Source organism: Cyprinodon tularosa, unplaced genomic scaffold (genome assembly GCF_016077235.1).
Source record: "Cyprinodon tularosa strain WSP-4 unplaced genomic scaffold, ASM1607723v1 ctg30, whole genome shotgun sequence".
Taxonomy (NCBI): domain Eukaryota; kingdom Metazoa; phylum Chordata; class Actinopteri; order Cyprinodontiformes; family Cyprinodontidae; genus Cyprinodon; species Cyprinodon tularosa.
This window is the reverse complement of record NW_024039008.1, coordinates 2,376,150-2,389,167: the sequence shown is the minus strand read 5'-3', so window position 1 is coordinate 2,389,167 and position 13,018 is coordinate 2,376,150.

The window sequence follows — 13,018 nt, the reverse complement described above, 5'->3', positions numbered from 1 at the left end:
TCAAAGTGGTATAGGGACACTGAGAAACTGGTTTGGACTTTCACTTGCACCAGTTTTGCACTGCAGCATACAATCCAAGCACCAGTTTTAAATAAAATTACTATTTGAAGAAGTCTTTCAACATCCAGCGGTAGACCTCAGGAATTTTTCTGCAAAAGTAGAAAATGGCACCTTGGCAAGTACCCCGGATTCCTCTGTCATGATTTTATGTGTCATTAGATGCATGCTCCAAAGCACCAAATTAAGTTACGGGTACCTCAAAATGAATGCAACCTAAAATGTAAATTTCTTTTGCCAAAGTGTTTATTCACTGGTCAGATAATGTCTCTTTGAATATCAGCGCTAAAGGCCAACAGACATTGATGTGGAAGACAAATGAATTACTTACAAATCCAACATGATTCTCTGGAATTTCTATTTTAGTGTTTGTCATTTGCAGTTGAAGATTAATTGAAATGAAAATGAAAGATTTCTAGATGCTTTGCAAGTGGAACAACCTGCAAAATTGGTACTATACCAAATACTTGATCCACCTACTGTAGCTACATTTTCTGGACAATCTGCTACATAATGAAAGAGTTAGAAGCCTAAAGGCTGAAATGTATTGGAGGCCTACAATGTACATCTCAGCAAATGGAACATAACATATTCGTCAACAAAAACTTACAGGTTAAACACAGAAAACAACACTTCATACCTATCTATACTCCTTACTGGACTGTTGTTAAAGTACCCCCCTAGATTAAAGGCTACATCAGAGTGTCATGTCTCTTTTATTCTCTAACAACAGGTTAAAGCATAGTTAGCAACTCTGATTATAGGGAGCGCAGGCAGCCTTAAAACGGCACATGTTAAGATCTAAACCTCTCAAGTGCACTATATAGCTCCCACTCTATATGGTGACTGAGGGATTTAAGGGTTAGGGCAAACGTTCATACACAGTACGCTTGTATGAGCTATCTATACAGAACGTGCACGGGGAGAAATCGGCTTGTGCATGCTCTCGCACACGTTTAATAGATGTTCCCTCTCGGGAGTGGGTACAGGGTTGTGCATGTGCATTTTTTGTGGAGTGGAAAAGTCTTTTCAAAAATACACGAAAATCCTCCATAATGCCTTCAAGTGTCCTTACTGGTTTTATGATATTCAGATCCAGACCATCTTTACATGTCTCAGTCATATCAGAGAAACTTAGATGGATTTTTTTTTTCAAGCTTTGTATTTTGTGGCATATTATGGCTAAAAAAATAAATAATTATAAGATATCCAATAAATCATGCCAACATAAGGTTGGTGGGGTTCAATAGAGTCCGGTGTTGCAAGGAATGTCTAGAGCCCTGTATTGAAGAAACTAAACGGCCACACAAATGAATGGCCCACTAAAGTGCCAGTCTCAAATGTGGAGACCTTAAGAAAAAATGAGAATAGAATGGTTTAAGAAAGAGGAGGAAAAGCAATTTACATTAAACATGTAACACCAACATGAAACAGTGGATGTGGCCGGAGGTTAAATTTCTTCATACTTGGAAACATTACCAAATTAACTCACATGTTTTGTTCATCAGGAAGCATTTCCATGGCAACATCCCAAATGATAGGCAGGCCCAACCTGCTGTTTAAAACACTGTCATGTCAGGTTTTTTTTATTATGTTTGTATTATGTAATGAACAACAAATAGGACACAACTCAATGTTTCCACTGTTTTGTTTGTGTACAAAAAAAAAAAAAACATGTGTGATGCCTTTCTTTGTCTCTGGTACGATTAAAATCTATTTTTTAAATCAAACTTAATCCCCTTATTTATTTTAATATTTCGAAAAAAACTTCAGTAAACGTCAAATCAGAAAAGTTCAATCTTATCACACAAGGTTCATATGAAAGAGCTGTTTTCGAAATGTTTAAAAAAAAAAAAAGTTTATTCAGAATTTGCTAAAAATATTTTCTCCTGATAATTCTAGTTTAGTTCTGCAAGCGATGGCTCTGCTCCTTTTTCCTCCACAGTCGCTGGCCTCTTTGTTAGCGTCGGATCACTTTCAGAGTCCCGCTGTCACTTCTAACAGCACCATGACCCTGATGACCTGTCTTATATCCTCTGTCTTATCTATCCCAAGTCAGCAGCTTGCACCTCGCCTTGCCTCACACCCTGCTGGTACCACTCCCCAAAAAAAGAGCAGGAGGAGGAGGATGTGGGTCCAACCTTCGGGTCTGTCGCTGCTCATTTCAGGTTAGCCTGTGTGCATTAGCACCAAACGAAGTGACAGCTGTCAGCGTCACCGAGCTCGCTCCGGATGCTTCCCCCCACCTCCCACCTACCCCTCCATCCTTGGAGCGTGGCCAGGTTTAAGAAGAAGGGGACCGAGGCATGTTAAGCAAGGAGGGAAGCGGAAAGCTGTTTTCAAAATGGAGAGAAGTGATAACAGAAAAGATGAAAGAAAGTGATAAAATAAGCACAAAAAAAACAACAGTTTGGAATTATTTTAAAAACAGTGAAAAGAGTTCAAAGCAAAATAAGACAAGGCGCAGTAGATAAAGGCATGGTAGACTAGAGAAGAACAAGATGGAAAATTATGACAAACAAAATATGTCAATCAAAAGGGATATTCAATGAATTGACAGCAAAGCAAACACAATGAAAAAAAAAAATAATGTTTAAAATAATATATAAGAGTAGAAATGTGCAGTGTTATGTTTTTAAAAGATTTGTTTCTAGGGAACATTTAGTTGTTCCAAGATTTTGTGACATGATCCTGAACTGACTTACCAACCATTTCTATCAGATTTTTGTCCCAACCTTTAAGTCTTTTCAGATTTTAAATTAAATCAAATTTCAAATTCTCTCTATTTTGTTTAAAATCTTAAAGATTTTATATGAAATAATTCGCCTCTTTGGTAGCTGGAAGGCTGCTGAGTAAAAGGAAACCTTTCAGCTTTAGGATGTGTGTTTTATGTTGCAACCTGATTTGGCTCCGTGAATATACTGTCAGACCCTATATATATATATATATATATATATATATATATATATATATATATATATATATATATATATATATATATATATATTTCTCTTTTTTTTTTTATGTTGAAGTTCGAAAATATACCTAAATAGTGTATCTGAGCTCATTCACAGCATTTCAATTAACAATATATATGCAAATGCATTTCAGAACAAAACTATACACATTCTGCTTCCTCTCATAACATCATGGGAACAATTCAAATTAACTCAGCCAAGGCACCAACAAGGGAGTCTGGTTTATCCTCCTTTGTAATTTCCAAATGCTTAAAAGTGCAACGTCATCACTGGTCTGCTCAGATAATTACATGCAAGTATAAACACTGTGGGACTGTAAATCCTAAATCGGACTGAACCTTTCCTGCTTTTCATATCACATTGAGCACCCAACCTTGTTTACACATGAGCCACATTCCCCCAACTGCAGTCATGAAAACACACACACCAATACTCCAAGGCACAGGTTTGTGGTAATTTAGGGTTGAGCATATTAAATCACATGTAGCTACTATTAGAACAAAACAGAATCCAATCCACAACTTCAGAATTGTAAGATGGAGAAGAAAGAGGAGGAGAAACAGTGACTCTGAATCTGGTATAAGAGCGTCATCCTGATTGAAACGTGCCAGCATTGGACGAAAGGTCACTTAGGGGAAAAGAGGACAGTACTTTCAAGGCAACATGCAACCATTACAATTTTTGGACATTACTTCTTTCATGTGTAATAAATAGTTATGCCCTATATAAGAAATATAGCAGACAATCTGAGTTGGATTGAATAGGGATAAAACATTTCTATTAGAAATGCTAATTTCCAGCAGTTAAACTGTTTGAAAACGTAAATTAAACCTTTTTCAAACCTTTCATCCCCACCAGGACCAGCTGTCTGTCTGTGGCCTCCCTGTGGCCCCGGAGCCGCGCTGGCTCTGTAAGCGCGCAGCGCCGCCTGCTGGTCTGAGACCCCCACTCTGCACTTAGCAGCTGTGGAGCCATGGACACGACACGATTCTTCCGGCAAGCACAACACTTCTACACTTACTTGATGTAAGTATGCATATCCTTCTTTTGAGTTATTTTGATGTTTTTGTTTGTTTTTTATTTTAATTTTTTTTCTGTGAGGTAAATAAAAAAGATTTTAAGTTTAACTTGTCTGATGATAACTTTCTTTTTTTGTCTGTCACTAAAATATTTTTGGAAAATGAGAATGCCAGTAGTAATATAAGTGCATAATAATCACATCTTGTTTATTTTTAATTAAATATATATTGTTTAATCTAATAATATGAAACAATTCTCAATTTTTAGTATTTTCATCTCCAAGGATTTCAATTCTAACCCTATAAAATGTCAGACGTTTATTTAAAAGGGCACCAAATTTTTTGTTTTCCTCTCTTTTTCAGATTTTTTTTTAAGTTTCCTTCATTTTTCCACATCAATTTTTATACCTAGTCTTAAGTCTCAAATCTGACCCATAAATAAACTTGAATCTAAACACATCTGGAGAATCTATTCTGAAAATAAACATAACATAAAATAAGGTGCTTAAGATTCCATTGAACAATCTCAGGTTTCTCCTGCTTTTGCTCAGTTTCTTTCCAGCTTTAGGTGCAGAGTGTTTCCTTTTCAGGATGTTTCAGAGGTTGAAGGTCCCTGTTATTGACCGGATAAAGACTCATGAGCTGGAGTGTATATGGAACAAGCACAGGGTTTCTTTCATTGGCTCGTAACACTAAAAGTGAGTGATGCCTGCCACGAGAAGCTTTAATAAATGTATACATGAATAAATAAAACACACACACCCAAACACACACAGATATCAGCTCCACGCCAGAGCGGCTGTCTTGATTCCTAGACAGACACACTCATGCACTTTTAATGGGATCCCTCTCTAAAACCATGGGATTCCTTTGCCAAGTGTGACCCTTTCCTTGAGTGTTTTGGGGGGGAGTGGATGTATATGTGTGCGTCTGTTTATCGGAGGTGTGGATGGGGGTCATCCAGTGGCCCAGGGGTGCGATTTTAGTTTGCTAGAGGGATGGAGACTGAGTGGTCCCAAGACCCTAGAAAACCCCAAGGCTTGAAATTAACCCCACACCACATTATACTCTCAGCCCAAAAGATCCCAGATCCCCAACTGACATGAGGATGATTTTTTTTCCCCCATCCAGAAGCAAAGAAGTCCCATTCAGGGCTCCAGGGTTTACTTTTTGCTTCTTAAATAAATCAAAGTGTTTATCCCTCAGATGGGAAATTCCAGAGATGCTGTCAAAAAAGGAGAAGCAGAAAATGGAAGCACCGACGGTTGTACCAAGTAACAATTTATCAGTTTTTGACTAAATTCTATCAGGTTTCAAAGACTTTCAATGGTAAAGAAAAGGGATTATAAATGGGATCAATGATATATTTAGCTTTAAAATGAGTAGCAACAATCAGTCTGCCAGATATCAGATCATTTTCCTTTAAATGGCTCTGAATGCTGCACCAAATGATCAAGAGTTTTATGTAAATTGATGTGCTTTTGATTGAGTTTACTGTATAAATAATAAGGCACACCGAAGCCTCTCTGCCGTTTTTTAGCCTTGGCAGAAAGACAAGTAACTATAGATAATCTTCTGAAACAAATAAGATGGATTCAGCAGAGTTCACTGCTTGGCTTTGCACGCTGGATTCCTGTTTCTGCTAATCCACTTACCTTCAGAAACATACTTTATTCAAAAGTTGTCCAATCAAATAATTTCCCATTAGGTTTTTCAAGTTTTAAAGACACTGACATAAATTATTCACATCTGTTTAAAATCATGACTTGTTTGAGGAGTAACGAACAATTGCACAACTTCAGCTGAGCTAATCCCAATAAACTCTATGATGCATACAGAAAGGTCCGGTTTTCTAGTTGGTGGTTTTCTTTAACATTTAGTTGGTTCTGTTTTAACAACAAGCACATATATTTTGAAGCAGACAGAATTTAAACTGAATTAAAAGTAGTAGATACATAAAGGCAAATATAACAATAAATCAGTTTAAAATAGAAACTAACTTTGCAAGAATAATAACATAATAAAAATAAATAATTATTTATTATTATTTATTTTTTTAATAATAAAAGATCAGAGCGAACACAGGCAATGAATAGAAATGGATCAAAGCAGAGAATTATAAAATATACTTTTGATTTTAGATGAGTTATACACTTTAGTTTAATAAACTTACAGTCAGTGGTTTGTTTTAAGAAATGTTTAGGTCCTATCACTTTTAAAATCTGATATTTTCCAAATATCCTTGTTTATTTATTAGGGAAGTCTAAATAAATATAAATAAATCCTTCAAATGTAACTAAATGGTTGTCTATCCTATTCTGTAACATTTTATGTAGTATATTTTAATATTTTTAATTATCGTCTTTATTTTATATCTAATATAGCTTTTATTTTCTTCTGTGTGTGATTATGCAATGTAAAACTATTTTATATCTTATTGTTGGTCAAATACATTTTGAAAAAATAAAATAGAGTTCATTTTATTTTCAGATTTAGTGAGTGCTTGTCTATAAAACTTCTAACATTTGTACATTTCCATCAAGCAACATATACACATCACTTTATGCCAAATGTCACAAAATATGTAAAATATAGATTTCACTTTTGCTCAACCAGAGTTTATGTTTGATGATTAGGGAGATTAAGGTACTATAAGAGTATGTGGATTAAATGCATGTAATAGGTGAGAGGGTTGTTTGATGTTTTTTTGTTTTTTTATTTGAAACAAAAAAAAAATGTTGTCAGTTACTCTTTATGTTGCTGTAAGTCTGATCTGTGCATGTTGCTTTTTCTGTGCCAGTTTTACATGCCTATTGTTCTAAAGCTACATAGTGTGTGATTTAGGGAAATACTTTAGCGAACTGAATAAAAAATGAAAGCATGAAGCAGCTGTTCCATATTTTTTGCACAAAAGGCACTTAGAGGCTGAAGGCGGTGGAGGAAAAATCTGTATTTCGGCTGCTATGTTACACATCTGAGCACACAGCTGCACTGTACCAAATGTTTGTGGTTTTTGCTTTTGCTTTATTTATTTATTCATTTATTTATTTGTTCTCTGCAGAGCGGGATTTACCTCTAAATTATGGAACAGTCCCCTTTCTCTCCTTAAGTAAAAAATAACATCTGTCCTGCAAATGGAGAGCTTAGTGTTTCTCTATAATTAATGGTAAAAGCCTCCAGAGCTGTGCATGAAATATACATCCTCCACAGAGCCCCCCCACGTCTCCCCCACCCTCACCACCATAACAAAGAGGTAAGGGAGGAGGGACACTGGATCAGTGAAAACAGAGGAATGACAGCAGAGATTTCAGAAAGGGCTTAAAGTCTAGCAGCACAGCCTTTAAATGGAGTGATAAATAAATATAAAAAGGAGTTTGCTCGTCTCTTTTAGCCCCTTTTCAAAATGCAAAGAGAACATGCCTGTCAGGCAGAGCAGCTATACCTTGATTATTACAAATAAGGGAATGTTTATCAGAAAATATTCAATTGGCTAAACAAGCTCATATTAACACTCAGGACGGCAATGACAACTTAAAATATGACAAACATGACTGGGCAAGGACTCCAGTATTGTCCCCTGCACTTTTTTCAAAGGTCTGTTTTGGTCCCCTGCACTTTTTTGCAGTCCAAAAACCATGTTACACTACACAGAGACATCCGTTGAGCACTAGGACCAAGCGGAAAACCACAGCACAAACTGAAGCCCGCTTTCCTGAGTTTAGACCGCCCACAACCTCCTGACTGACCCACCATCTTTTCTTGTTTGATTGGCTTTAATCGCTGTCACTCTGATGCGCCACTGAATTGGGTCTGTGATTCGATAGTCGAACACAGTGAAGTTAGTTATATTAAAAAAAATACTTGCACCCCCCCCCCCCCCCCCCCCCCCACTTCTGAAATCAAAATTTCATCCATGAAAACAACCACTAGATTCTTACTACATTGTCATGACTTGTTTGATTGGTATGTCAGACTAAAAGGTGCCTTACTATCATATATGGGGCATTTGATCAACTGGACTGGGACTCAAACTGGAAATTTGTGCTTTTAATAACTAGGTGTTCAGCTATTAAACTTAAAGAGGATGTGCTTTCAAACACGATATTTATAGAAAAAAGGAATCCATAGTTATGTTTGGAGAAGGACTTGTGATGGTGCGGGACTGCCTCTGTTTCAAACGCCCTAGTAACCTTGTAAGAGTGTATAACACGAGGAGTACTATAAGACGTTTTCTGCTTAAACACACACATAGATGAAAAAGCCATAGATTGTAAAAGGTTCCAAAAAAGTAAAAAAATAATCAACTGGACTCGGTTTCCATGTCCAGGAAGCTTTTTCAATTCAAAATGTCAGAATTAGTGTTTAGTTCCAAGCTTTATATAGTAGCCCAAAAACTTTTTGTGGCTTACAAAACATGCAAATTGAACCAGAAGAACGGGTCCGCCCCTTTGGAATGGGTTAACCGATACTGGTGTATGCCTCTGAAAGGGGGTCGTTAGGGGGTAATTGTTGGCTTAGGCGACCAGGCAAGATGTTTTGTCCCCTGTATGGGGGTGGGGGGTTGAAATGATAGCAGGAAGGAATCAACTCTATAGCTGTGTTGTAGGTCTTTGAGGACTGAAAGCCAAGTCCACCCCCTCTGTTTAAAGGGCCCTTGATTTTACGTTATTACATCATGTTCTACTCACCCATATGAGTTTTGTGTCATTTGGAGCTGTTCTGAAGATATTCTGTTAGGTTATATCCAAGTAACGTCTTCCTATGGACAACGAGTTGAAGGCACAAACTAAACTGTTCATAACTTATTCTTTATGGTACGTCAGTCCCCCAGACAAAACCGGCATCCACCTTTAAGGTTGGTTTTTCTTTCATAACATAAATGGCTTTCTTCACACCGCTTTCAAACAACCTGTCTTCTTTGTTCATAATGTGAACATTCTGGTCCTATTGTTTTTTTTTTTACTTTTTTGGAATGACTAAAATGACTGAGAATCTTCACCAGCACATTGTAAGAGGTTCAGAACCAAAAGTCAATCTGACAGATCTGAGAGTCAAAAATGAAGGGTTTGTGTAAATATGCAAATGTTCAAACTAAATAAGACCAAAGACAAATCTTGAAGCTTTAAGTCTGAGCTTCTCTTTTGAGAAACTATTTTTATTTTATCCTACTGTTAGTTTGTTGGTGCTGATGCTGCAATTCACAGTCATTGGTATCTACCATTGTCATCCTTATGTAAAGGCATCTTTGAAAGATGGAGATTTAATTTTATACTTCAAACACACTGAGCTGCTCAATGAAGACAGGTGCAGTATTTCCGCCTGTAAAAGCTTGAGGACTGTGGGAATTGATCTTCTTACTTAAAATTGATTTTCAAAGAAGTAATCTAATTACCGCAGTATACATAACTGAAACTGGAGAGAACATCTTAAAAACATATTTTTTTAACTTCTTCTCTTTCCTTATCCCCAAGAACCTTTGTAACTGCAAAGGACGTTTTCCTTTTCTACAAAAAATATATTTTTAGGAAATCCCATCAGACACAACAGCTGTTCATGGTCAAACTAATGAGTGTTTAGCCTAAACAAGGTGAAGATTAAATAAATAAGTACTGCAGCACTGAGATTCTGACACAAAAACACTGTTGTCATCTTCAGTGCTACAGATACACCCAATAATATGCTGCTTTGTTTATCGATCAGAAAGAACGGAAGAAATTAATGTGGAGAGTAAACATTGAAGCACTCAGACCATCATCAGGAAAACATACATCAAATTTATTGCACATGTGAACAAGCACACAAAGAGAGATGAGTGTCTGTTTTATACGCTGAAAGGAAAACAGGAGAGCTGCAGCAGGTTATTTTTTAACTGCAATGATGAGTAGAGATAGTTTTAACTAACAGATGTTCAAGGTTTGAGGAAAACAAAGTCCCTGATGACCTCTACAGGTTAAAGTGTGTCACAGCAGAATCCACACAGGCTCTAAAGTCAGTCTCCAACTTTTTACATACTTTTCATTTAATACTTTCTCTGATTTATTGCACGTTTATTTAAACTGTTTAATACTAGAAAAAAAGGTTATAATCTGTACTGAGTGTTGCATCCTTTGGCATCAGTAGCATAAAAAGGAACAAAAACCTCAAAAGGAATCGCTGATGTTTGCTGAAGTCATAAGTGCTTATCTTTGGGGTTCTTTCCTAAGGAGAGAGGCGACCTACTGGTTAAGGCATTGAGCTTAGAATCCAGCGGTTCTGAGTTCAAGCCCAGCTCCCACAGACTGCCACTCTGGGTCCCTGAGCAAGACCCTTAACCCCACACAGCTCCCGGGGTGCTGCACAATGGCAGCCAACTGCCCCCCAAGTGGATTGGTTAAATGCAGAACGTTCATTTCGTTGCTCTGTACTTCTGACAGTGTAATGAACATAAAATGCTGGAAAAAATGTTTTGTTATTTATTAAACCCTAATAATACCTCTCTTTTACCTGTTAAGGCTTCTGTTTTCACAAGTATTTTTTTCTAATTAGGACAATATTTGGAAGCATACAGACAGAGTGGATTATTCTTAACAGGGAACTCTGTCAGTGTGCATTTGAATTGTCCTTGATTCAAAACATTGTTACCTCAATGTGGCTGGAGCCAGTTATGTCTCCTATTTTACAAATAAAATGTGTATGAAGTAATGATGTGATTATGGGGCAGGATGTGACCCTGGACATAAAATGCTTCCTTAACTGTTTTCCTGGTTTGATTTTCTGAAGAAGCAAGCCTGTTGGTAAGTGCTAGTTTGTAACTTGAGCCATTTCTCTGGTAAGATAAGACTTTTTGTGAAATTTGTTGTCTCATAAACATTTAGTACATATACACCATTAAGTGTTATTTAAGGGTTTTTTTTCAGAGTGATCTCTTCTCAGGAAAGAATTCTGGGAGAGAAAGCTTGAAGATGTAAACAGAGAGCCTTCTTTTACATTTTCAATTGTTTTTATTTTAAAAAATGTAGTGGAAAAAATTCAGAAATATGATTTTCAATATAGATTTTGTTAGATTTTGTTCTGAGGGACTAACAAAGTATTGGGTTACAGATATAACTCTTGTTTTGACAATAAAAAATGTAAACATTATTTTAAAGCTTCCAAGTTAAAGATACTTTGTTTTCTATAATGCTATACCTGAATAAAAGCTGATTCAATTGACTTCCTATACTGCTAACCATTAGAGACTAGAGGACACAAAGCCTGAAGCATGAGACACCAAAAATTAGTCATTCTGTTATTTCTACATCCATATAAAAACCACCAGTGATTTTTATATCACACAATTTCAATGATCTATTTGTTGTAAAAGTAAAGTTTGGCAACCTCAATCATTGTTTTCAGTATGTGTATTCATAAGCATAGATCAACAGATAGACAGAAAGACAAATAAATATATGTATCATTTGTGTATCTATTTTTATAATAGTCATTTTCAAACTGTTTAATTGCATAGACTAAAAACATAAGAAAAAATGAACAATAATAGATGCAAGCTGCTGTTAAACATAAAGAAGAAGAACACTTGGAGGAGAATTGTCGGAAAGTTGGCGTTTGACGAGGCATTTGTAAAAAATTGTTTTTTGCCTTTCAGGGTTGGTGGCTTAAACAAAATGGCAGGTCAGGTAGATGATGATGATGAGGAAGGATGGACAACAGTTACAAATGGTAAAGAGAGAGAGAGGAAGTAAAAGTGAAGAAATACGGGTTTGAGAATCAGGGAAATAAACAGGAATTAGAAGAAAGCAGTTCAGATGAAGAAAGAGTTGTGCGAAAATAATATTTAGATTCAGTGCTGAAGATTAACAGTCATTTGAGCCCGATTTGGATTCCCAGGGAAATAAATAAGAAAATTGGAAATGTCAAATTACTGAAGGAATGGAGGGATGGAAACATGCTGGTCATTTACAGTAATGAAGAGCAAAAAAAAAAAAAATCAAAGCTTTGGATGTAGAACACTTAGGGAGAAGAGAGGTCATAGAGATACAAGTCGTAGGAGAGAATAAAACAGTGAAAGGAGTAAAACAGGAATATCAATTAACAAGAATTTGAATCTATTAGAAAATCCCATTTTTGGAGGTCAGGTTACCAAGATACAGAGACTGTATAAACACATAAAGGGGAAAGGGTGGCAAGCAGGTCCGTGCTGGTAGAGTTCTCAGAGTCAGTTCTACTAGTAACAGTCAAAATAGGTTTCATGAGTTTTTCAGTCCGGCCGTTCATTCCACCTCCACTCAAGTGCTACAGGTGTCAGTGCTACGGACACATGGCAGCAGTTTGTAGGGGGAGGCAAAGATGTTCAAAATGGGGAGAAGAACACAAAATCGAGGAATGTAGGGAAGAAGCTGAAGAAAGATGCTGCAGCTGTGGAGGCCAACAGAGTCAACTATGGAGGGTGTGAGGTGAGAATCAAAGCAGTGGAAATACAACATGTTAAAAAAAAAAAAAAATAAATAAGCTATGCAGAAGCAGTGAAGAGAGTTAAAGGACAAAGGACTGGAGAATCTAATTAAGCACAGAATCAGGTACAAATGCAAAATAAAGAAGAAAGAGAAGAGAAGATAATTTCACTTATTCTATTCATAGACTATGTCAGCAACTGCACAGACCAAGCCAAGCTTAATACTGGGAAAATCAGAATCACTGCAAAAAGAGCCGAAAAGTTTTTGGGACTCAAAGAAGTCAGCTGGGAAAACATTGTTACAGGGTTGGAGATGGAGGGAAGAACAGCAGCCCTTGGAATGTAAAAGATTAAGATATTGTTAATAATAGATAGTAATTATATTAGAATAGAATAGAATAGAATAGAATAGAAAATCCCTTTATTGCCCCAAAATTTCAAAAAATCAAGTTGGATCATAGCACTGCGTTATCTTCAAAAGTTACGCTTTTTATTTTTATTTCTTAAAATTTTTAATATTTTTAAAATTAATT